Source organism: Dromiciops gliroides, chromosome 2 (genome assembly GCF_019393635.1).
Source record: "Dromiciops gliroides isolate mDroGli1 chromosome 2, mDroGli1.pri, whole genome shotgun sequence".
Classification (NCBI taxonomy): domain Eukaryota; kingdom Metazoa; phylum Chordata; class Mammalia; order Microbiotheria; family Microbiotheriidae; genus Dromiciops; species Dromiciops gliroides.
In genome coordinates, this window is record NC_057862.1 from 489,756,179 (window position 1) to 489,783,683 (window position 27,505).

Sequence of the window (27,505 nt, forward strand, 5' to 3'; positions counted from 1 at the left end):
TTAATACCCTCTATTAATATAATATATTAAATGTTATAAAGGTACATACTAAGTGTACTTTATATATGTACATACATATATTATCCCTATGTATGCTTTATAGATATATCTATCTATAAAGTATAAATAGTATATAAATATATGTATATATGCATAGGTACATATATATATATGTATATACAACTGTCCCATATATATAAAGTATTACTAAGTTGTAGGTGTATATACATAAACACAAAACTGTTCCAACACACTCTCTCTCTACATACACATACACCGCCCCCCCCAAAGTAGTATAGTATTTGGTAGTAGACTAAGTAAGCTAACAGACCCACACATACATATACACATACATACATACATACATACATACATACACATATGTATAAAGTTGTGTGTATGCCCTTCCAATAAGTCTACCCAAATTCATATAAATGTGTGTAGGATGTATCTGTATATATATATATATATATATATATATATATATATATGTGTGTGTGTGTGTGTATGTGTATGTATATATATACACACACGATATAATATCAATAGAATTTGGGTTTTTAAAGAAAACCTTTAAGGCCCAGGTTAAATGTCACCTCTTTTATAAAGCCTTTCTTGATTTCCCAATTAAATGTTCTCTATTCCTTCTCTAATCATCTAGAACACTCTATAAACTTGAAAGTTCTTTATTCAATTGCAGCACTACAGGATCAGAGAGTTATTCATTTTGGTAGCTTTTTCATATGCCTACCATGTCCTACCTTGTATTACAGTTCTTTGCATCCACTGTTGTCAGACTATGAGATCCATGAAGGATGAAATGGAGTCTTCTTTCTAGAGGCTAGCGCATGGTCCCTGCACACTGTAAGCACTCAATGAAATGTTCAGATGGTTTAGAAAAACAAGAAATGTTTGGATGGTTTAGAAAAACAAGGCCAATACACTTCAACAATATCAGATTACAGTAATAGTAGACACATATTACAGAACAGAATTCAAAGCAAGAAGATCCCTTGGAGATCACATAGTCTAATATCCACATTTTACATTTTAGGAGGGAGGTGAGGATCAAAAAAGAGGGGTCATCTAGCTAGTGCTAGAACCAAGACCTTCAGACTCAATCTGGGCTCTTTATATACTGTCACTTTTTTTTTTTTTTTGGTCTCTCCTTCATCTCCAGCTAGCAGGTCTACACAAAAAGAACTAAATTATTGTGGAAAACATCATGTACACAGAACCTCCTACACACACTACAAAAATATACCACAAACAGAAATACTGGGGCAGAACCCTGAGCTTGTCGCGGCTATCAAACCTAGGAGCCAGTAGTTGGTCTTATGGACAAGAGATGGAAAAATAACTATTGAAGTGGAAAGACACTGTGATGTAGTGATAAGAACATGAACTCAAGAGACAAGAGACTAGAGCTTTAGTCTTTGCTCTGTGACTATCAAGCTGTGTGACCTTGTAAGAGTCACCTCTCTGGATCTCAGGCTGCTCACCTGGGCACTGGACAAGATGACCTTGAAGGTTCCTCCCAGCTCTGATAGTCAATGAGGCAGGGAAGAGAATGGGAAAGAAATGGTGGCCCAGGAAACCCCCATGCCAGGCACATTCCAGATGTACTGTATAACGAAGCATGGAAAAAACTAATTCAAGAAACGGAATCATCCCCATCACTGGGACTCAGTCACACTGGGCTGAAAGCTCGATATGAACAAGTTCTGAGAACAGGGAGAGAACACATGCTTTCCTGGAAACCCAGAATCAGAGGTAACCCGACTGCGAAAAGGGGACAGCACAAAAGCAATTAGCTATGAATTCTGCACAGACGGCTGTTGTTTGTGACCTACTGAGATAATCATACAGCTGCATGGTGTCCAAAAATGGAACTGGTAATTTGTCATCAGCCCAGCCCCCAGATCTTCCTGCTCCAAGACCCTAGTACTAGCAGCACATTTCCTGCCCTGCCAATCCACTTTTGGCAATGCCCCTGGGGTAGGAACCACCCAGAAATGAACCCTAAAAAATTAAGGTGAGACACTTAAAACATGCAACTAAGTGCGTGTGCGCACATGTGTGCACACACACACACACACACACACAAACACACACATCCTTCCCATCCTCCCCCTTCTTCCCCACACTAGTCTTTTAGCCTTGTAGCTGAGCTCTAAAAGAAGAATCAGTCTTTATAAATGTTACTCAGATAATGGTAGTATTAACTATTTCTAGTTCTTTAGAACTTTAAGGGTTATGAGTCCCTTCTTTATGAAAACTGAGTAGTGGGAAGTGTAAGATTTATTATCTCATTTTACAGATGAGTAAACTGAAAGCCAGAGAGATGACTTATCCAAGGTCATAAAATTACTTGGAGTTGGAGCCAGAAGTCGATCAACTTTGGATTCAGCTTTTTTTTTTTTTTAAAACGGGACACTGCCCATGCCACCCCATCATGTTATGAAGAGTGATAAATCTGCTAGTAATCTAAACAAACACATATTATCTGCTTGCTGTGCCAAGAGAAGCCTCCTCTTTAACCTCCAGTCCCACTGAGGGCTCAGGGCATGACAAAACATATAAAATGCATTCTTAAAAACCTTTGATGAAAAGAAACTAAATGAGAGAGAAAATACCAACACATTAAGTATCCAGGGTCCTGTTGTGGCAGCTGAACATTTGCCAGGGGAGGCTATGCCCCTGTTCCATCTAGTCTACTGCTTTAAAGCCTGATTAAGGCTGAGGGAGGAGAGAGATTGGGCCAACTCAGCCCCCCCTACCCAAGAGAACCCTAGAACATTTGAATTGGAGGGGATCTAAGGGGCATATGCATCCACCCTCCTCCTCATTTTATAGATCATAGGATCATAGACTTAGAGCTGGACGAGACCTCAGAGGCCATCTAGCCTGACCTCTCCCTTTCACAGATAAAGAGACTGAGGCCCAGTGAGGGGAAGTAACTTTCCCAAGATAGGGACCTGGGACTAGAATTGTCGTTTTCTTAACCCCTAGCCCAGCTACTGCATCACAAATCACAAGTCCTGGGGATGCTGCACAAACTATTAATGACAAAGACAAGCATTTTTCATTTGGCTTCCTCCCCATTCCCAGATGTCTTTTTCTTTCCTTTCACCAAAAGAAGCTTATAGTGTTTGTTTGTTTTTGCCACAAGGCTTGGATATTGCTGCAGGATTGCATATGGATGCAAAGGCCACCAAAAGCATGGGTTCTAGACTCAGCACTGCCACTTGCTTGCTGGGTGACCCTAGGAGAAGCACCTCACCTCTCTGGGCCTCAGTTTTTTCATATGTAAAATTAAGGACCTAAACTCAATCAGTGATTTCCCCAATAATTGGCCTGAGGATCCCCAAATATGTAAATATGCCTTCTATAGGTTAAAAAAAATGTCACAGATAGGTGTATCATGATCTATCAAATGTACATAGAGCTATTATGACTATTAAACTCATTAAATTCATAGACCCTTGTCAGTATGCATTTTCTCAATCAATAGATACTCCCAAGGGAGTCTGAAAATGTGTTGAGTTATAAAGGGTCTTATATTCAAAAAGGTTCAGAATAATAGAAGAGTCTCACTCCCTTTTCCCTTAGCTTGACTTATAGTTCATGAAAATTCATTCCTTCATCACAGCAGAACAAGAATTTTGTCCATTTTAATAATGGAGTGAGAGGAAGTCTGGCATAGTGGGCAGTAAGCCAGCTCTGGAACCAGAAGGAACTGTGCTGAAGTCCTCTTTTAGCCACACACCAGCTGTGAACCCCGGCGATCACCACTTCTCAGTACTGTGGGCAACTCTCTAGTCAGGGGTTCTTCACTTTTTTCATGTCTCGGACCCCTTTGGTAGTCAGTCTAGTGATGACTGTAGACCCCTTCTCAGAATATGGTTTTTAAATTTCAATTAAATTTAATTAACTTAATAGGATTACAAAGAAAATAAAAATGTACATTTCCCCCCATTCAAGTTCACAGACCTCCTGAAATCTATCCACAGACTCCTTTGGTGTCAACTGACCCTAGGTTAAGAACCTCTACTCCAAGTGTGTAAGTTGCAGAGAAGGTGCTGACCCACACTGGAGGGGGGACGGTTCCCTTTACCAATGAAATCACAGGAGCAGTCCATATCCCTAATCTTAATAGCAGAACCCAAATTAACTTGGTTTCTACAATCCTCCACGGTCCTTTTTAGGTGTTCAGTGTTCCTATTTCCCTACTTTCCTCTCTGGCTTAGAATGGTAGATCTGTTCTGAGCTTCGTCCCTTTGGACCTCTGCTGATTCTAAGGGCTATTTGGTGAGCAGAGTTTCCCCTTGGGGAGTTGGAGGATGTTATAATTAAAAAAAAATTTCCCTTGGTCTGAAGCTGTTATTCCTAAATTTAGGTCTTTTCTTTCATCTCCAAATAAACAACCCTTTCATTTTCACCTTGTTTGGGGCATCTTCCCCACAAGTGCATTGAGATCATGTTAACAAATGAACACCAATTCAATTAACTCCATTTATATTGTTGTTGTTATTATGGATAATGTCTCTCCAGTTATTCTTCCTTCACTTTGGCATCTCACGACTCCCTATTTTTCTTCTTATTCACTGTTTCTTACAACACAGTAATATTCCATTACATTCATGCAGCACAATTTTGTTTAGTCATTTCCCAGTTGATAGGCATCTACTTTGTTTCTAGTTCTTTGTCGCTACAAAAAAAGCTCTGCTGTAAATATTTTGGTGGAAATCAATAATTCAGTTCTTTAGAAAATGACTGAGTACTAACAGTGCAACCAGTCCTCAGAACTGGGAGAAATATACTCAGCTACGACAGGGTCCCTGGCCTCAGGGAACTCACAGTCTGGTAGAACTGAACAAGGGTTATCACTGATAGGCAGAACATTTATTGTATTTGCTTCACCTTGACCCATAATGAGATAATGGCAAAAAGGAACGTCCCTTCTCGCCAACTTCCGTTCCTAATGTATCTAATTTCATATATTATACCGTTGTTATTTCTGATTCTTTTTAAATACGGATGGAAATGGAAACATTTCTGTTGTTGACTATTTGCCTAAATCCACTGTCATTTAAGAAATAAGCCTTGCCATTCATACAGGGGGAAAAAACACCCCACAGGTAGACATGGAGGCTGTATTGTTCAGACTATGAAGCATAGCTGAACTGGTTTTTGAGAGAGTTAGGCCTTCAGTCCCTATGGCTGGGACAGGAACTGCAAATGGATAATGAACTGGGATGGGCACTGATTGATAATGAGCTTAGCCTGGAACTGAATAGGAGGAAAGCAAATAGATCTCAATTAGGAAATGGTAGAGCCTTTTTCAATATGATTCCATGCACTGCTCACTTTTGCCAAAGTACATCTTTTCAAAAGCAACATTCTCCTAGTGATACTATAATTATGGTATGATTTAGAAGACTCAAAATTGCAGATCTCCCAAAGGGCAATGGAAAGACTCATGATGAGTATAAGCAGGCAGCTATGTGGTACACTGGATAGGAAACTGACCTGAATTCAACTCTGGCTTCAGACACTTACTAGCTGTGTGACCCTGGGCCAGTCTCATAACCTCTGTCCGTCGCAATTTTCTCAACTGTAAAATCAGTATGTTACCAGCACTTACCTCCTAGAGTTGTTGTATCAAATAAAACGGTATTTGTAAGGCACTTAGCATACTGGCTGGCATTCAGTAGGTGCTTAATAAAAATTTTTTTGTATTCCCTTCCCTTCCTTTTCCTGTCATAAACAATAGTGTCTTACTTATGAGAAGTAATATAAAGGACATCATCATGGACAGGTAATATCTGTCTGTCTGACTATCCATCTATCCATCAGTCCATCCACCCATCCATCTCTATCATTTATCTATATGATAACTATTTACAAAAGACTGGAAAAAGATAAAGGGCCACTCATGCTGTGAAATGAAGGATAGCATATGTCCTAAGCTGTTTTACAGGCATTCACAAAACAGCAAAAGGATGAAAAGAAAGCCTCCAGCCCATTGGGTAGGTCCATGGTAGGGGATTTTTTAGAAATTAACTTCATGTTTTCTTTTTTCTTTCTTTCTTTCTTTTTTTGGGAGGCGGGGGTGGTGGTGGTGGTGGTGGTGAGACAATTGGGGTTAAGTGACTTGCCCAAGGTCACACAGCTAGTAAGTGTCAAGTGCCTGAATCCGGATTTGAACTCAGGTCCTCCTGACTCCATAACTGGTGTTCTATCCCCTGCGCCACCTAGCTGTCCAAATTTCATGTTTTCAATGAATGAAAATCTATTTTCTTTCCTCACTTCCTTGTAACATGCATAGTCAAGCAAACAAATTCCTATAGAAGATTTATAGACAACAACTATTTAGGACAGAAATAAGGGGAGAGTTGGGTAGCAGCAGTGGAAAGAACGCTCATCTAAATGCCACCGCTATTTATTTAAAATATAACATTTCCATGACTTTTTTGTTGTTGTTGTTGAGGCAGTTGGGGTTAAGTGACTTGCCCAGGGTCACACAGCTAGCAAGTGTTAAGTGTCTGAGGCCAGATTTGAACTCAGGTCCTCCTGATTCCAGGGCCAATGCTCTAACCACTGTGCCACCTACCTGCCCCTCCATGACAATTTTTTAAAAATTCTCGTTCTATCCTCTCAAGCAGCCCAAGCTGATATGGAGCAGCCTGATATTCTAAGGCAGCCCCTGAATAAATCCAGGCCGACTAGAGGAACACATTAAATTTTACTAGGTCATTTACAGAAAGTTATAAACTCCCTAGAAAAGGAAACAGGTAAACAGGTTAATGGCTGTTCTTTTTAGTTACTAAAGAAGACTGTAACATTGGCTATCTTCTGGTCTCAGTAAGGCTGCTTGAAAGACTAAAAATAATAATTAGCATTTATATTGTGCTTTATGGCTTACAAAATGCTTTACAGATATTATCTTATTTGATCTTCACAATAACCCTGGAAGGTAGGTGCACTTATTATTCCCACTTTACAGATGAAGAAACTGAGGCAGAGGTTAAGTGACTTGCCCAGGGACACATTGCTAATAAGTATTTGAGACCTGATTTGAATTCATGCCTTCCTGACTCTTGGTGTAACACTTTATCCACTATACCATCTAGCTACCTAAGGAGAAAGAGTAAGTGGCTCTATAAATCCCAGGGAATTTGGAGATAGAACCTGATACTGACAATCTTTTTAACAGGCCTCTGGCCATTTTAGTATCTGGTAGAAGGGGAGAGAGGTACCACTGTGGGCTGGACTTGGGTACAGGTCCTGGTGCTACCACTTACTTCTCATGTAGATTATGTAGATAGCATAGTAGATTCAGAACTGGAAGAGACTTCAGACACCATCTAGGGCAACACCAACATTTTAAAAATGAGGAAATAGACCGAGAGAGATAGGTGATTTGTTACCTGTCAGAAAGTGGCAGAGGCAGAATTTGAACCTAGGTCCTTTGACTCTAGAGCTAATTCTCTTCTTACCCCACTACATCGGCTCTAGGGCAAGTCACTTCAAATCTCTGAGACTCAGTCTCCTCATCTGTAAAATGGAAGTAATAACATGGCCCCATCTATTTCACAGCATTGTTGTGAGAATCAAAGGAGATGGTGTACATGAAAGCACTCTGTTGGACTAATGTAAGGGACTTAAATTATTATTAGTAAGTCAATAACTATTTCCCCAGGGAAGGGAAATAGAGTTCTCTTCAAATGTTATCACATCTCCAGGATTCGCTGCATTATAGGATCATAAATTCAGAGCTGAAAAGAACCTGAAATGTCACCAAACCTAAACTCCTTCTCATGTATCTTCCCTTCTCCACCTCTACTCTTGACCCTTCTCCCCATCCAAATCCAGTCACCATGGGATAACTTACCCAAGGCCAGCAGAATTCAGAATCAGAATTGAGACGAGAATTTTCGGGCTTCCAAACTCCAAGTCCTGAGGACAGACCACTAGACCATGCCCCTGAAAAAGAAGAGAGACACCTGCTGTCACTCACCCACCTATGTATGCTTAACAAGACTCCGGAGCAGAAGCCCCAAGTGTACGTATGAGGCTGCAAGCTTCCTTTTGAATCTGCTAGCTTTTTATTAAATCAGTCTGCTAGGCTGTGGAGACTCTGCCACCCCTATACTGAAATAAATAAAAATCACAGATCTTGGCTTCAGGCCCAGCTTTTAATTGCTAGATGTTTCTAGCAGGTGGCTCCAGCAGGCTGTGATCAGAAGCTGCCTTCTGAGAAAAGGAGCAGCCAGCCTCGATTTCTGAAAGTGCCCTGCATAGTAACAAGGAAGGTGGTGGGTGAGAGAGGGAGAGTGGGGGAAGGGATGTGTGGAACAAACGCAAAACTGTCAATGGAAGTTAAAAAAAAATACGCAAAAACCCTGTTGGTAAATCATGAGCTCTTATCATGAGACCAGTGCAGTGGCTAGAGCAGAATCTGCAGTCAGGAAGTCTTGAGTTCAAGTGTGACCTCAGACACTTAATAGCTGTGTGACCTTGGAAAAGTCACTTCACCTCTGCCTGCTCTAACTGTAAAATGAACTCTCATAACACTTCCTTTGCACTCCTTTCACAGCACCAACTGTTCTGCCTTGTAGTATTATAATTATTAGACTTGTTGGCATAGCTGGAAAGGACTTTAGAGATAATCTAATCCAAGGGTTCTTTACTATTTTTGGTTTAATAACTTGCCACTCTAGTGAAACCAATGGGCCCTTCCCAGAATCATGTTTCTAAATGCATAGGATAAAATATAAGAGATTACAAAGGAAATTATGTTGAACATCAAAATTAATATAAAATATGTTTCTAAAAAAAAAGGCATGGACTTCAGGTTAAAATTCCCTGATCTAATCCAAATGCCTCATTTTATAAAGGAGAAAACTGAGGTCCAGAAGTCAAGTGATTTTTCTAAGTTAAGTTATAAAAGATAGGACTCAAATCTAGTCCTTTTTACTTTATGTGCAGTGTTCTTGACACGACTATGAATAGCTAACATTTATATAGTGCTTACTATATACCAGCCACTATGCTAAGCCCTTTACAAATGTCTCATTTGATTCTTTCAACAACCTTAGGAGGTAGGAGCAATTAATATTTCCATTTTATAGATAGGCAAACAGAGGTTTAGTGACTGGCCCAGGATCATAGTTTGTTACGTATCAGAGGCCAAATTTGAATTCAAGTCTTCCTGACTCTAGGTTTAGTACTCAAGCCACTGTACCGCCTACATACTATAACCAAACTCCCTAAATAGTCAATAAGTTGCTTTCTTCTTTTTTTTTACTTTAAAATATTTTATTTTTTCCACTTAGCATGTATACATTTTTTAACATTTGAAAAAAAAAGTTAAGTTCTAAATTTTCTCCCTGCTTCCTCCCATTGATATAGGTTATACATATGTCGTCATGAAAAACATCACCTGTAAGTTTCTTGAAGGGAGTGGCTCTGATGTGTATTTCCTTCTTTCTTCCCTCTCCCCATACATTCAGAGGGCAGTGAGGTGTCATAGTGGATCGAGTGCCAGGACCTGTAGTCAGGAAGTCTCATCTTCCTGAGTTCAAATCTGGTCTCAGACACTAAACTATGTGACCCTGGATAAGTCACTTAACCCTGTTTGCTTCAGTTTCCTCATCTGTAATATGAGTTGGACAAGGAAATGGCAAAACACTCCAGAAAACCCCAAATGGGATCACAAAGAGTCAGGACTGAAAAAACAAAAACCCAATAACAAAAATACATTCAGAGGAGTGCTTTGCATACAACGGGCACTCAAAAAGGATTTGTTTAATAAAAGAATGAAACCCCATGAAATCTCTTATCCACTCCATTTCCTTCCCAAGACCCAGTATTAGGGATGAGGTGATGGAAGACCCATGCTAGCACTTGAATGTTTTCTTTCAATTAGCTTTGCAGACCATGGAAAGGACATATCTGAAGAATGGCAATGGGCTTCCCCTTCCTTTCTTCTTAAGGGTCTCATTCCCTTAATTCTAATACATGGGCTTGGGAAGGCATTTGAAACTTAAAAACACACATGTAGCAAATTATACTGATGGTAATGAATAAAAACAGGCTGAAATTCTGCCCTGAATTCCAAAAGCCAAGTGCTCAGAATTTCAGGGAATGAGAGATGCTATAGAATTTCCTAGACTAGGAGTTAGGAGCCTGAGGATGGAGTTGGAGGACATGGGTTTGATCATAACTCTATTACTCACCATGTGTGGGGCACTGGGTAAGTCACTTAATTTTCCTGGGCTTGCCTCAACTATAAAATGAATCAGATTGGGCAGATCTCTAAGATTTCTTCCAGATTCTGAACAATGCAATGACCAACCAAGATTCGAGAGAGCTAATGATGAAGCAGATAATCTCCTGCTGATAGAAACGTCATGGACTCAAGATACACAATGAAACTTACTTTTTTTGGACATGAGCAGTGCATGATTTTTTTTCTTAATCATGCATATTTGGTATAAGTTTTTTTTTTCAATGGGTCTAAGTGGGAAGAAGAAAAGGATTATTGATTGGGTCCTCCCCCCAAATGAGAAGAGGGCTGGAATAAATCATAAACAACCAAGACAGCTTTGAAAGTTAAATGTTTATTATTATTCATGGTTTAGGGGGACAGTTTTTGCAAAGGCCCAGAGTTAGGAGCAGAGAGAACACCAGGTAGGTCTGTTTGTTCAGAAGGCAGTTCTCAAACTTTTGGGACTTAAAACCCATTTATATTCTTAAAAATTATTGAGGACCCCATCCACAAAGAGTTTTTATGTGAGTTATCGCTATAAAAATTTATAGTATTAGAAATTAAATATCTTAATATTATTATGAAAGTAGCTTTGACAGGTGGACATGTACAACAGATAGCTGGATGTGTGGGCCTGGGGATAAGGAGAAAGGTGAGGCCTGGATACAGTTGGGAATCTTCTATTGAACCAACCCATGAAAGCTGATGAGATGAGCAGGAGGGAGCACAGAGAGAAAAGAGCCCAGTGAAGGACCCTGACACACCTAGGCAAAGGGGCAGAACAGATGTGATAATTTCCATCTCTGGGCCTCCATCTTCTTAACCTGTCAAACAGATAAAGTTTGTGGCATCTATTCACAGGATTGTCATGAGGCCCAAATGATACACATCCAGTCCATTATTATGTAGAAATACTCAGAGTAACTGAACTTTACATTTGCATTGTATTTAATACCTTTCAAAATTCTTTAAAGTAAACTAAAGCTAACAATAATCTCTTCTGAGTATATATAACATCTTAGAGGAGTTTGAAACACTTTCACAAATGTTATCTCATCTGATCCACCTAACAGTTCTTAGAGGCAGGCCAAGCAGGCATGATTTCTCCTGTTTTATAGATAAGTAGGTTCCAGAAAGGTTAAGTCATCTGTGACAGAGTGTAGAGAAGAGGAAGTATGATAGTCAAGGGCATCAAAATCCCTCTGTACCAGGATCTGTTGAAGGAACTGAGGTTACTTAACCCAAAGAAGAGAAAACTTTGTAGACACCTATGAGTCTCTTAAACCTTGTTTGCCTCAGTTTCTTCATCAATAAAATGAGCTAGAAACTCCAGTGTCTTTACCAAGAAAACCCCAAAAGCAGTCCCGGAGAGTCGGACACAACTGGAATGACTCAACAACAACAACAAACCTTCAACTTTTCTAGGGCCAGTCAAGTAGAAGATGGGAGTAGGTTTGTTCTGCTTGGTTCCAGTGAGAAGAACTAAGAAGAGTGCGTAGAAGATGCAGACAGATTTAGGCTCCAGGTAAGGAACAATTTCTTCACAATTTCAGCTGTCTAGAAATGCAGTGGGCTGCCTTGGGAAGTAGTGGGCTCTCGCTTCTGGGAGGTCATCAGGCCAAATGTGGATAACCACTTGTTGGAGATTTTGTAGAGGGAATTCCTATTCAAGTAGCAACTGGAGTAGATGGCTTCTAAGCTCCTTCCAACCTGAAGATTCTGACTTTGCCCAAGTACTGAGCCAGTTACTATCAAAGCTAAGACTAGAATTCTGGTCAATGCTCTTTCCTCTATAAGCTCAAATATTTCTTTATACCAGAACTCAAAGAGCATACTTGTATACTATAAGGATTCCTTTTTAAGAAAATGTTCCATTTAAATTCTCACGTTAAACATTGAGTACACCAGGGGCCAAACACACTGGCTTGGCTTTCTCTGCAGAGTTCTGCTTGGTGCTATGCACAGACAATGCCACTGGGAGTCCTCAGGGAAGATCTTTAGGCCAGCCACCAAAAAACTTTGCTTCCTCAGACTTACATCATGCTTGCATTAGGGTGCTCCTTTTACATTACAAATTGCAGCCCCAGCCCCAACTCCTTAATAGATAATCATGAATTTTCTTAGGCATAGAAATTCACCCAGTGACTGACCTTCTAGTGATGAACTCTTTTGGGTTCGTTCAGGTTGCTCCTAGCTCTGAACAGGGCTTGGCACATAGTAGGCACTTAATAAGGGCAGCTAAGTGGCACAGTGGATATAGTACTGGCTCTGAAATCAGGAAGATTCATCTTCCTGAGTTAAAATTTGGCTTCATATACTTACTAGCTATGTTACTCTGGGCAAGTCACTTAACCTTGTTTGCCTTGGTTTTTTCATCTGTAAAATGAGCTGGAAGAGGAAACAGCAAACCAGTTCAGTATCTTTGCCAAGAAAACCCCAGCTGGGGTCAAGAAGAGTTGGACATGACTGAAACAATTGAACAACAGCAACAACAAAAGCCACTTAATAAATGTTTATTAAATGAAATTGTTTTTCCAAAATCAGCCAGTCTGTTGCCAACATCTCTCTCGCAAGGTTATTGTGTGGATCAAATGAGATAATTTATAAAAAGCACCTAGCACAGTGCACATAGTAGGTGCTCTATAAATAAATATTTATTCCCTTTCCCTAAGTGCAACATTCCTAAAAACAACTACATCAATTACATCAATTTAACTTTAAAATATGTTAGACCTTGAATTCACAAAGAACTAAAAAAGGGGGGAAAAGAGCTCTTATTGAAGGGAAATTATTATATATCAGTTTCCTGACTCTCCAGTAAAGTTGCCAACCTAAATGTTCAGTGCAGACAGGAAAGAAAACTGTACTGTGAGTAAGAACTTTTGAGAGTCACAGCCTTAGAGAGTAGACTGAGGTGCTGAGAAATTGAATGACTCATCCTCAGGGTCATGTAGTCAGTCAATTCAGAGGTGGACATAAATCCATGTGACACTGAGACCAGCTCTCTTATCTAGCAATGCATGGACCTATATGATGACAACCAAATTCCAAAATCAGGTTGGCTACATGCAGAGTTTACAACCCAGGGCACATTCTTTAAGGACGAGACGTTAATCACTATACTACGAATCACTTTTTCTTCACACCTTTTCCCAGCCCTGGTGTGAAGGGGACTTGAGTTCACAATGTGGCCTCAGACACTTAACTAGCTGTGTGACCCTGGGCAAGTTACTTAACCTTGATTGCCTCCAAAACAACAACAACACATCTTTCCCACTGCATTTTGACTCAGAAGACCCGAGTCCGAATCCTGTGACTTCATTGGATTAGGAGTCTTCAAGCAGAGGATGGATGACCATTTGTGGAGAATGTTGTAGTAAATGGTTGTTGTTGTTGTTGTTGGTTTTACTAGATGGCTTCTGGGAATCTCCTCTAACTCTTAAATTCTGTGATGCTAAATCAAGGCACCTGGCTACCAGCCCTCAGGACTCTGCCACTATTTAGTTCTGTGCCATAGGCCAGGTCCCTTCCCCTCCTTTGGCCTCAGTTCCTTCCCCTGTAAAATCAGAGCACTTGACTCAGTGATAACCAATGGATGTTTCCAGCTTTGAAACTGAACAATTCTAAGGAGGAAGAGGCTCCCATCATCACGGACACCTTAGCTAACCTGTTCTCCTTGGCTTCTTGGGAACATGAGATTAACTCGAATTGCAAATTTCCTAGAAGCTCCATCCCTAAACCACAGGGGTTCCCGAATAACCAGCTTTCCTGTGACAGATAAAGATTACAGTCGTTGCTCTGGACTGAATCAAGGAGAAGTCATTACACAGAAATAATTATGTTGCGTTCCGACTGGTTGCTCCCGATTTCTGTCTCACAATTGTCTTACAAATTACCCCAGCCTTTTCCTCTAGGAGAACAAAAAATGCAAAATAAGTCTAGCAAACACAATTCTCCAGCTCTCCACAAAAGGACAGCTACAGGGTCACCAAGCTCTGATTCTCATTTGATGATTCTTCTTGTATACTTTAAAACAAATACAAAAACAAAATACTAAGGATTAAAGTAATGTGTCATCTCCCCTCTTCTCCCCCCAACCCTCCCCCAAAACCCTAAACCCCACTACTACCTGTTAAATACCTTTAATCAAGTATCACTCTTCTCTCTCAAAAAAAAGATAAAGCTTTGAATGCAAACTATTTTAGAAAAGAGGCCATACTTACCTACAATTCACGCAGATAGGATAAGATTTAGCTGGGAATGGGAAATGAGCAGATAGATACAAAGGCCAGTACTAGGTAATTCAGGGGGATGGGGAGGCAGGGAGTCCTAAACTGAGGGCAATGAATGGGAAGAGAGAGGTAGGTGCAATAAAGAAAGCCTTTGATACCTCCATAAAGGTGCCACCTTCCTTGGATCACAGATGATGAGCTGCTGAAAATTCCGTGTGATAAGGGAAGAAGGCAGCCAGGCTATTCTGACAAATGGGGGGCTGTTCTGAACCAATCTTTAAGGTGGCTATTAGAAGTTTAGTTAATTAATAATAGCTCAATTGCACATCTCTCCTTTACTAATATCCTCATCAGATGCCTCATTAGCGGTGGATGGGACCTTGGGCTCTCAAAGGCTATGCCAGCAAAACACAAGCTCTGACAGGTTCTGCCAAACTATAAAGGCTTCAAGTGTAGGCCTGGAAACAAACTGCATGTCTGACATCTCTGAGACATCATAGTAAAATGTAAAGAGACTCATAACCAGGCTTGCCCCAAGGTAATGAATTTTTGGCCAGAGTAACTCAGTAAAACTATCCCCTAAAGTATAGAGGAACCATCCATGCCAATGAAGGCCCAGATCCATGAACTCTGGAAATGTTTCATTTATATATATCACCCAAGTATTATCTATTACATTATCTCATTTGGTCCTCACGGCCACCTATGGAGGTATTCTTACCTCCCCATTTTCAGAAGCCAATACTGAGGCCCAGAGAGATTAAGTGAGACACCCAAGTTTACACAGATGGTACCTAGCAAAACTGGGATTTAAACGTAGGTCTTTTTCTCTCCAAATTGAAGTCATAGTGGGGTACCGGAAAGATACCTGCATGCACTGTACCATTTTATGCAGACAACTCTGCCATATGAGCAATAGATCTGGAATTCCAGGTGAGGTTTCTCATCTCCTCCTGCTCTTGGGCCCCCTTCCTCCTTATTTCAGCCCCAGTCTGGAGTGTGGGTGTACACTCAGGAAATGACAAACTGTTTTAATATTACCCCAAGCCAAATCTAATTAGGAGGATAAGTCTGTTGAGGGTTGGGGGGGAGACATAAATATAAATATGAATACATGTGTATATATAAATATGAATGCATATGTGTAGATGTAGACATATACATATAAACACTCACACATTACAGTCCAAAGTCAGAGAGAGGTGATCTGAGGATTACGATCGTTTGGAGGCTGTGTTTTAAATGAAGACTTTTACTATTTTTTATCAGTCATTAAGCATTTATACAGCTCCTGCTCTGAGCCAGGCTCTGTGCTAAGTGTTGGGGATACAAAGCAGGGCAAAAGACAGTCTCTGCTCTCAAGGAGCTCACAGTTTAATCGGGAAGACAACTATGTACAAATATGTACAGGTTAAATTGGAGGTAATTAAGAGAAGGCCCTTGCATTAAGCTGAAGAAGGAAAGGCTTCTTGTAGAAGGCAGAACTTGACAGAAGATTATGGGTTTAAAACTAGAAGGGACACCGGTGGGTATTTAGTCTTACCTATGCCAGTTTACAGATGAGCAGACTGAGGCACACAGGGGTTATATAACTTGGCCAAAGCTACACAGAAAGTAGGCTGCAAAGCAGGATTTCAAACTCTGGGCCTTGGACTTCAAATCCAGTGCTCTTCCTGGTGTATTGTGATGCTTCTCATGTTCCCCCAACTCTTCTTTTTCTTCAGAGTAAACATCTTCATTTCCTTCAAGTGATTTACATTGTAAATATGATCCCCAATAGCCTCACCATTCCAGTTACCCCAGCTTGTCAATGTCCTTTAAAATGTGGTGACCAAAATCGAATAAAATATTACAGAAGTGCTCTAACTAGAACAGAGTATATTGGGACTATCTCTTCTCTCCTTTTGAATAAATAATATGTCTCTCTCAGATCCCCCTAGGACTGTATTAACACTTCTTTGTGGCTGTTTTGTTGTATTTTAATTTTGATCTTGCAGTCACTAAAACCCTTAGCTCCATTTTCAGCTGTTGAATTTCCCCATCTTGTATTTGTAAAATTGATTCTTTGATCCCAAGTATAGAACTTTGCACTTACCCCTACTTCAGAAAAAAGCTAATCATAAACTTATAAACAAACAAACAAACAAACAAACAAACCCCCAACTTTGACTGGGCTAGGCTGGAAAAGGGACTTTAATATAACTGATGTATAAACTGAAAATCGAATCTACATATAGCCAGACTTCATTCCAGGTCAACTTTTGATCATCCATTGTTTTGAAACAGAGATGGGGGGTGGGGCAGGTATGTAAGGCTTTATATAAGATATAGATCTTTTGTAACCTTCCTTTAATCTCAAACTCCTCTCCCATGGTCATTTTATCCTATCAGGGAACAAAATGGACATATTTAAAATTCCTTCACTCCCTTCCTCCATATACCATTAGTGATGCAACTATAAAATTCTGCCAATAAATAGGCAGAATAATATATAGGTGAATCCCTATATAGGTGTCATTCCCTGTGTGGCACCAGGGCTAAATGCCTTTGCTGATTAATCATTCCTGGAATATCTGGATTTCTTCTCCAAATAACATTTTGTTTGTTTGTTTTTGTGGGGTGATGAGGGTTAAGTGACTTGCCTAGGGTCACACAGCTAGAATACATTTATTTAAAAAAAAATTTCCTTCCCTCCTGGCTTTTTGTAAGAAATTAGCTCCTTGACTGAACTAATGAGAAACCTGAGCTTTTTCCTCCTCTCCTACATTATAGGAACTAAAACAGGAAAAGTATGAAAGAAAGCAGGTGAAAGAACTTGGAGTATTTTGTCTTCACCCTTGGACCTCAGAACCCCTAGACTGATTGTTGGAGCTCCAAATGGTCACAGCAGAGAGACCTTTGACATCACCCAGCCTAACTCCCTCAGCTATATAGAGAAGAAAACCAACACCCAAAAGGGTATAGATACCGGTCCAAAATTATACAGCTATGACCACATCCAGAACTAGAGTTCAGGTTTTCTGACTTCCAAGCAAGAGGTGGCTGTTTGTTTGGTTTTTTCCATACTGCCTCCTCCTTAGCAGCCAAATAAGCAGAGTTCTGAAAGATCACTGTAGGTAACTCAGAAAATTGATTTTTATACAAGAATTAGTAGTAAAGGTGGTGTTGATGTTTGCCTGCTTTAAAGTCAAGGAATAGAAATCATGGTCTCTCAAGGTCCATATGGGCCAATAGCTGTTGATGTTTTTGGTCATCTTTTTGTGGAATCAATAAGGCTCGAGATTTTTTTCCATGCCTTTGGAGTCTCTCCCACCTTTATATATCATGTTAAATTGGTCTCTTGCTGCATTCACAATCATATAACCTCCAGCACAGATTTCCTCTATAATTACTTGATCCAATCCAGGTGGTGGTGTTCAGTTTTTTTAAGTCATAACCCTATCTGGGGTTTTCTTGACAAAGACACTGGAGTGGTGTGCCATTTCCTTCTCCAGATCATTTTACAGATGAGGAAACTGAGGCAAACAGGGGTAAATGACTTGTCCAGTGTCACACAGCTAGTAAGTGTCTGAGGCCTGATTTGAATTTGGGTCTTCCTGACTCCAGGCCTGGAGTACCATCCACTGAGTCACCTAGGTACCCCACTTCTTTTGGTTTCCTATAGAATAAAAATCTCAGCTGATATGATTCAGCTCCTCTAGCAATATATTCTAGATAAAAATTTCACATTTAAAGTATTGATAGTCAAAATTAAAGTTTGACAGACTAAAACCTTATAATTTTTGCTCTTTATCCTCTTCCTCCCCAACCCTGTTGACCACAGAGGACCAAGGGACATATTTTATTTTTCCCTGTTTCATAGTTTACTTTGGCCAAAAAAGCATTTCATTACCAGGTGGCCAACTTGCTGGTGAGATGCTGTTCTACAATCAGCAAGGCTGGTCCTTGGAAAGTAGCACTGGTCCATTCCCAGGGCCATACTTGAAGCCTTTCCAGCATGGTAGAATCTGCCTGAGCTTGTACTGAGTGTGTGTGCACATGTATGCACACACATACGTAAATAAATATGTAAATATAAAAAATACATATATTCACACGGACCCCTTTACATCTTTAAGAACCTAAGATCACCTCCATGCCATGATGAGATACTGAAGTTGCTCTTTGTAAAGACTGAACTTGCTAGTAGTGGAATAATAATGGTGATGATGATGAATAACAACTCCTCACAACATCATTATGACATAAATAATATAAAATGTTATAAAAAAAGGAAAGAAATAAGCATTTACGGAGCAGCTAGGTGGCGTAGTGGATAGAGCACCAGCACTGGAGTCAGGAGGACCCGAGTTCAAATCCAGTCTCAGACACTTGACACTTATTAGCTGTGTGACCCTGGGCAAGTCACTTAACCCCAACTGCCTCACCAAAAAAAAAAAAAAAAAGAAAGAAAGGAAATAAGCATTTATTAAGTATACCGTGTTAAGCATTTTATAGATATTATCTCATTTGATCCTTTACAACAACCCTGGGAGGTAGGTGCTTTTATTATCCTTATTTTACAGATGAGGCAACTGAGGCAGACTGAGGTTAAGTGATTTGTCCTGGTTCACGAAAATGGATCTGAACTCATGACTTCAGGCCAACACTAGAGCTCACTATGCCTCCCAGGTTATAAGTATAATAATCCTCATTTTGTTGTTGAATCATTTCAGTCATGCCCAACTCGTCGTGACTCCATTTGAGGTTTTCTTGGGTTTTTTCTTTTCTTTTTTTTTCATTTGGGGTTTTCTTTACAAAGACACTGGAGTGGTTTGCCATTTCCTTCTCCAGTTCATTTTATAGATGAGGCAGTAAGGCAAACAAGGTTAAGTGATGTGCAGGGTCACACTGCCAGGAAGTATCTGAGGCTGGATTTGAACACGGGTCCTCCTGACTCTGGAGCTGATAACAACCTCTCCACTGAGCCACCTAGCTGCCCCAAATCCTCATTTTACAGATGAAGAAGAGGCTTGCTCACAGCCACACAGGAAATTCAAACTCATCTTTTAATTCTGAGCCCAGTGTTCTTTGTTATACTGTGATATCTCTCAAAAGAAAACGAGAACAGTGAAGCACTGGGGCCTCTTCGAGCACCCAGATCAGCCAGCCTTCCCCAAAGGGCCTACAGGGATTGGGCTGCGGCCAAAATTGCTGGATTTGAATGAGACATAAAACCCCATTCATTCAAGACTTTTTGGCAGACAGTGGAGCCAATGAAATAGTTGTATATTAACAGAATTCTTGGAATCTCCTAAGCTTCTGGCCACTATTTTAAGCATAATGGTCTTCTTCCCACTCCTTCCTTCTTTTGCTTCTAATACAGAGAGCTGCCTAAACCTCCAAGCTCTACTCTGAGCTTTTCCTTTGGATAATTTCAAGGCTTCTTCTCTCACATGGGATTAAAATGGAGGAAGAGCCAACAAATCTTTTTGCCAACAGGAAAACAATGAAATAGCTGAGGAGTCCTCTGGAGAAATGGAGCAGTGAATGCAGACCCATTTCAGCTAATACTATTTGGGGGGGGCGGGCTTCACCTATGCATACAACCCCTCGAGTTACATCTGTTTGGGCTGGGCACAGGGTGATATAGAACGTCACAGCTAGAAGGGACCTTAGAGATCATCTGCCTTTGTTGGTCCTGCCTCTAATCTCTTGCCAATCCATCCTTTATTTCACGCATTTATCAAAACACATTTTCTAATTTAAAGGGCTCACTATGCATTTATCTCTCAAAAACATCCAATGACTCCCTATTCTTTCTAGGATAAAATGAAAACTCCTTAGCCTGACATTTAGGTGTTATCATGACCTGGCTCCAATATATATTCCACTTTAGTCCCCTTGATGTACTCTAAATACTAGTCAAATTTAATTGCTAGCTGATTCCCAATCTGGTCCTATCTGCTTGATCTGTTTTCCAAGTCCGTTATTTTCAGTAGGAGATACCTTACATTTTTTTTTTCAGTCTTTTGACTTGGTTTTATTATTTCTTGTTGTTTCATAGTCATTGATTTCTACGTGGTCCATTTGAATTTTCAGGGAAGCTTATTGCTTGAGTGAAATCTCATAGCAAGCTGTTAATTTTCTTTCCAATCTTTCTTCCATAGCTCTCATTTCTTTTCAAATTTTAACATTCTAATGCCCTCATTTCTTTTATGAAAATTTTAAAACTCTTTTAAGAAAAATGTTTGCTTCAACTTGTCCAGGAATTTTAGTTGAATTTGTGCCCAAGCTGTGCTTTTCATTGTATCTTTGCCTATAGATGTTTTTGAACCTTTCTTCTGAGTTTGTTTTTAGTATCCCTGTTATCATATAGCTTTTTATAGTGGGATTATTTTTTTACTTGATGATTCTTGCACCCTACTTCCAACCTTGGACTTGGTGTTAGAACTGGGCTCTGTGCATTTCTAGAGAGAAGGTCTGACCTGGTCCTGCTGATGCTTTCTTGGAGGATATTGAGTATTGCATTATTTCAGAAGCTCAATGACAGCTTAGCCTTTCAGTTCTCCCAAGGTAGTCTGATCCAGGACAAAGTCTGAGCTCTGCAAGTTCCTGACCTGGGTTTGGGTCTTAGCAACAGTAGATTGCTGTTGGAGTCAGCCATTATTAACAAACTGGGAAGCTCAAAGTGACAGAAAGGAAGGGTTTGCTTTGGTTTGTGATTCTTGCCCTGGTTATTTCTCTGTAGGTGTCATACTGGGCTAGAAGCTAGAATTGAAACCTTGCTCTGCTCCTGGGGTCTGAGCTACATAGATGTTGTTAGCTTTTAAACTTGTTCTTCTCCTGGTACACTGACTAGGGCCTACCACTGCTCCTTATCCTGAAATTCCACCTCTGATCAGAGGTCTCCTCCTCAGTTCACCCTGGATCTGTGACCCAGAACTGGGTAATGAAGCTGCCATATGGCACCTCCCCTTGCAGTGCCCAGTATAGGTCTGCAATCTCATCTTGTCCTGGTGTAAAGCCTCTCCTTGGGAGCTACAGTACTCCGTGCTGTGTATTCCAGTTAAAATCTATTTCTACTGTTCATATACCTGTCTCCCTAGGCTTACCTGGATTTAAAAAAAAATGACTCATGGTGACATTTTCTTGGATTTCCCTATCAAGAATCAGGGAATGAGTCTCAGGGTTTGGGGGAGCCTACTACCACCCTCTTGATTCTACCAATTTGTACACAGCCCAATTGCTATTTATAATTACTCTAACCCATCAAGAGGCCAAACAATGGCAAACTGAGACTTGGGAGAGACCTTAATTTCAAAAGCCCAAGATCTTCCACTGTATCCCAGGCCATCTCCAGTTGTCCTGATCTATATCTTGCCACTGGACCCAGATGGCATTGGAGGAAAGAGTGAGGCTGATGACTTTGCACAGCCTAGCCTCACTTAAATCCAATTTACTTCAAGTAATGACATCACCTCAGCATCATGGTCCTCTTTAAGAACAGAGGACAAACAACAACAACAACCCAGAACAATAACTTTGTAAGCAACAATTGCATTTACAGTTATCCCTTCCCCATTTACAGTGCCCCTGCGATCTGAAAAATCCGTGTAAAATTCTTTGGCCCTTTCTTTGTACCAGAGAAGTCTGAATTATTATGGTATTAAAAGATAAAATATATTTATATTATACAACACTATACATATATTTTATGCATTTCTGAATTTCTAAACTTTTTCTGTGTCATCTGCAGTTTTCACAAAACTCTCCCCAAATTCCCACTTATGCTGACACCACAATGGGAAAAGTCACAACGTAAAAGGGATAACTGTACTTTTCCTCTTTCTTTGACTTCTTTGGGGTATAGACATTGTGGTGGTAATTTAAGGGTATGTACAGTTTAGTGACTTTTGGGGCATGGTCCCAAATTGCTTTCAGGAATGGCTGAACCAATTCACAGCTCCACCAACAGTATACTAGTACATCTAGGTAAGTCTCTAGAAGTATAAGTTGTAGGAAAGGTGCCAACCTATATTTATCTGATATAGGGGACTTTCCTCCCATGAGAGTTCCAATCAATCCTTTTTTTTTTTTTTTAAGTGAGGCAATTGGGGTTAAGTGACTTGCTCAGGGTCACACAGCTAGTAAGTGTTAAGTGTCTGAGGCCGGATTTGAACTCAGGTACTCTTGACTTCAGGGCCGGTGTTTTATTCACTGCACCACCTAGCTGCCCCGCAATCAATCCTCATACCTATGAAATCACATATCCAGTCCCTATTCCTATCCTAACTATATTGTGAAGTTTTGAAAATGAATCAAACCCTACGCAGAGATTTGAGCAAACTAGTCATTACAAATCCTCTGTTTCCACAAAATTATCTGAAGAGGAATAGGGCTATGAGGAGAATAAACATTCATTTCTTTGCCAACCCCTAGCCATTGGAGTGGGTTTCATTTGATAGGATATCATTGCCATTTTATTTAAAATGAAAACAGCAAAATGCCCAAAATAATTTCCCTTTGGTACAGAAGAAAGTCTCCCTTCTTACAATCAAAGAAAATTCTGGCACATCAATGGAAAATGGTAGGAACTGGAGCTAAAAAGGACCTGACACCCCAGATTATCAGGGCTGAAAAGTGCTTCAGAACACAATTTCAGAAAAAGAAGGTACCTAATAGAGTAGGGGTCCTTCATCTGGGTTCTGTGAACTTATTTAAAAAAACTGATAGTTGCATTTCAATATAATAAATTTCCTTTCTAATTCTGTGTGTTTTATTTTTTATGCATTTAAAAAAGTTTATCCTCAGAAGGGATCCACAGGCTTCACCAGACTGAAAGGGGTCCACGACACACACAAAAAGATCAGGAGCAGCTAAGTGGGGTGGAGGTAAAGCACTGGACTTGGGGTCAAAAAGACCTTAGTTTAAATATGGCCTCAGACACTAGAAGTGTGACCCTGGGCACAGACCCTGTGTCAGTCTCAGTTTCCTTATCTATAAAATGGAGACAATAATAGCATTCATTCCCTGCCCCCCTCTCCCCATTGTTATGAGGATGAATGCTTAGGAAAGTGTCTGGTACATGGCACTTAATATATGCTTGCTGTGCTCAATAAATGCTTGCTAAGCACCCCTATTATAGATCAGCTAGTCTAACCCCTTCATTTTATAGATGAGGAAACTGAGGCACACAGAGGTTAATTAGGTTGAACAAATTCTCATTGCAAGCAAATAGAGGATACAAGATCCAAATAATACAAGGAGGGATGTTACCACTTTACCACACTGCCTCTCTAAAACCTGAAAAGCCTGTTGACAATTCTTTCTGCAGGAGCAACATGCCAGAGCACCTGTGTCCTTACCATATTCTAAGTTGAATTAATTATACTTTGCTTCTCTGTCCCTAGGGCTCCTTTGGGGAAAAAAACCCCCAACAACAACAACAACAAAAAAAAACCCACCCAAGTTCCTGGCTTTCTCTGCTGGCTGGCAGGCAGTGTGCTTCTCAATTCATTCCACCTCAGTGCTAGTTTTCCTGTTCTTGGGGACACCAACTTATTCTGAGGCTTTTAGGTCTTAGAAGTAGGGGGAACACTCCAGAAATTTAGTGCAATATCCACTTCTGACAGAAAGGGAAACTGGGGCTTGGAGAGGAGAAAAGAGCTTGCCTCAAGGTCACCCAGAGAGTCAAGGGCTTGGTCAGGTTTCAGCCTTGGGTCTCCTGATTGGAAATCCAGTGTTCTTTCCACTATACTAACTGCTTTGCTCCACTGTACATCTTCGTAGGGACAGTCCACCACATTTCCCCCTCCACATTTCTTAGGAAGGAAGTGATTTTAGAGACAGGAGGAAAAATAAAAATACCAATTTGGAACATATCCCACACTCTCAACCATCTTTCATAATGGAGGAGAAAAAGTCTGTAAATACTGCAGAGCAAGGTCACATTCCTACTGGAAGAGTAAAACATGAGGTCCAGTCGCAGGGCAGAGGGCATTGGATTTGCTACAGGTTTTTGAGAGAAAACAGCATGAAGGATTCTTGTTTGGCTTGAGGTATGAAGATGAGGTGAAAGATTATTGATCTTTATCTCTATCCCTTTCCTCTTTCTCTCTTCTCTATGTTTCTCCTCTCTGTCTGTCTCCCTCCCCCTTTTCTTTCTCTCCCTCTTCTCCTCTACTCTCCTTCTCTCCCTCCCTCCCCGCACTGGTGAGAAAAGAGTCATTCAATAAGACAGATTTTACTTAAGGAGCCGTTGCTTCATCAGTTGGGAAGATATTGGTCTGATAAAAATAAAAAAACAACAACTTGGAAAAACTTTGAGATTAGGAGCTAACTCACAAAAGAACTATTAAGATTCATGTGTTTAGAAGAGACAGTAGCAACAGTGTAGCAGAGGAGGAGAAGATAACAGGAGCAGCCCATCAGATGACATCAGCAGCTTTGCTGAGGAGTAGCAAAATGCCACTGCAGGGGCAGGAAGTGTTCTGGCTGGGATTCAACCCTAGGAATATGACTCATCCAGGCTAGATGAAGAGAGGAAGGGAGGGGAGAGGAAAAGAAGGATGGAGAGATGAGGAGAGGGGAAGAGAAAGAGATAGAGAAAGAGGTAGAAGTTAAGAAAAAAGAGCATTCATATAGTACCTACAATATACGAGGTACTGTGTTAAGTACTTCTTACAAATATTATCTTATTTGATCCTCACAACAACTCTGCAAGGTAGGTACTATTATCAGACACACAGACAAATAGAAAGACAGTTGGGAGAGAGAGAGAGACAGAGAGACAGAGAGAGAGAGAAACAGAGAGAGAGACACAGAGAGAGAGAGAGAGAGAGACAGAGAGAGAGAGAGAGAGAGAGAGAGAGAGAGAGAGAGAGAGAGAGAGAGAGAGACATAGAGAGAGAAAGAAACACACACTCAAGTGCCCCTCTGGTTGGTCTGGTAAAAGGGAGATACTTAATGTATACTCATGAGCAGTTTTGAACATATAGGGCCTAGAGAGCAACTTAAACAAGGGTATATCTTTCAGGTGTAATGGGGATGGTGGCGGTGTGTGCAGAGTGCTCCACTCTTTGGAATCCATCTAGGATTTCTATTTTTTATATATTTTAAGTATTCCAGGGATTTATCAAAGATGTTTTATTTTTATATTTAATTTTTTTTCTCAACCCACTTCTATCCATTTTAAGACAGTAAGTTTGCTTCTTCAGCTACCTGTGGCTTCTCTGCTGAGCTGCTACTGCCATCTGCTGCTTTTCTACCAGACTAGTTACTGGAAGACCATTTCCCAGCAGAGTGTTAACAGCTTTTTTGTGAGTCAGACCCACCAGTCACACCCAGCCTACACAGCAAGGGACCCTCAAGTCAAATCTGTCTCTTTTCACTGACTTTGCTTTCTTTCTCAGTGGGCACTCCCCTGTGGTCCATTGTTATTGGAGTGAGTAAACTCATTTCAATTTTCAACATGCCCTTGGAAGGTAGTACCAAAACCAGGGAGATTACTCTGCAGTTTTATTTAGTAGTATGGTTAAATTGGTAACACTTGTCCTATACTCCTACTACAGATATACCCAAATTACTTCTAGGAATTAGGAGCGCAGTACTGCACAAGGCAGCCTATTCAACTTTTGAACAGCTCTAATAATGGAAGTTTTTCCATATATCAAGTCACACTCTTCCTCTCTGCATTTTCTATCTATTACTCCTATTTCTGCCCCATGGAGCCGAGCCAAGACAACACAATATCTAATCCTCCTTCTATATGATAGTCCTTCAAATACTCAAAGATAGCTATCATGTTCCTCATAAGTTTTCTCTTCTCTAAACTAAATATTTCCATTTTCTTCAAATAATCCTCATGTGGATTCATCTTCGATAGCTTTACCATTCTAGTTGTATGTGCTCCAGGTCATTAATGTTTTCCCCAATATAACGTAAACCCCTTGAGACTAGGAACTATTTTAATTCTGTCTTTTTATCCTAAGCATAGTACAGTTCGTAAGACATAGTAGGTGCTTAGTAAATGCTCATTGACTGATGTGTAGCAATGAAAACAGTTCATATTTCAAGATGTCCAACATTTACTTCCAGATGCCAAATGGACTGGTTAAGTTCAACACGAGGGTATAGGTTATGTTATGCAAATCTAGATTTTGAACCTAAAATCCTGGGAATCCAATTTTCTTAATAGTCCCTCCCCCCACACAGTATATTTCATTATATAACTCTTAGAGTGTCCAACCTAAAAACTGAAAGTGTCAACACATGGCATCTTCAGAGGAAAGTATTTTTAAGGATCAAAGAGCAATTACAAAAAAATTAGATATTTGGAGAGTTCAAGCAGAGACCATGGTGGCAAACTGGTAAACATCTATCATTGGCCTGCCCTTCATTCAGTGAGTATTTACTATCTCTTTGGTGTCCAGCTTCATGGTGTAGGAACTTAATATACTATGGTTATCCTCAAGGAGCTAAGAGAAAACAGTATAAAGCTAAACTATGACACAGATGATAAGTGTTACTGGAATTCAAAGAATGAAAGAATTCTGTATGGGCTCAAGGAATTTGAAAAAGTGTCCTGGAGAAGGTAACAATTAAATTAAGCCTTAACAAGCGAAAGGTAGGCAAAGAGGAGGGGGGGAAACATTTCAAGCAGAAGTGGCGACATAATCAGAGAAGACAAAACCGACATGGCATCTATAGGGCATAATAAAGAGAATAACCTGATAGGGCTAGAAGTTTTGTGGTGGCAAGTACTAGGAAATGAGATAAGCTAGGTATGATGGAACCTGCTTATGGCAGACCTTTAATACTAGACAGCTTTGCTATTGCAAGGAGTTGCTATCAGAGGTTCTTGGGTAGGAGAGTGATAATGACAAGGCAGTGAAAAATACAGTGAAAGGGCTTTCTGCCTCTTTGGTGCAGTAGACAGAAAGCTGGACCTGACATCAGGAAGACTTCAGTTCAAATCTAGCCTCAGAAACTTAATAGTTATACAACCTGGACAAGT

General features: G+C 40.2%; 1 protein-coding gene across 2 annotated transcripts in view; it reads right to left on the reverse strand.

Moving 5' to 3' along the window:
- The window catches only part of HPCAL1 (hippocalcin like 1), a 189,312-nt gene that overhangs the window by 43,837 nt on the left and 117,970 nt on the right, over positions 1 to 27,505 (reverse strand). For both annotated transcript variants that reach the window (XM_043985412.1, XM_043985410.1), the window contains one exon: positions 7,898 to 7,989. The gene's annotated coding sequence lies outside the window, so the exon portion shown is untranslated. The remainder of the gene's footprint in view (positions 1 to 7,897; positions 7,990 to 27,505) is intronic.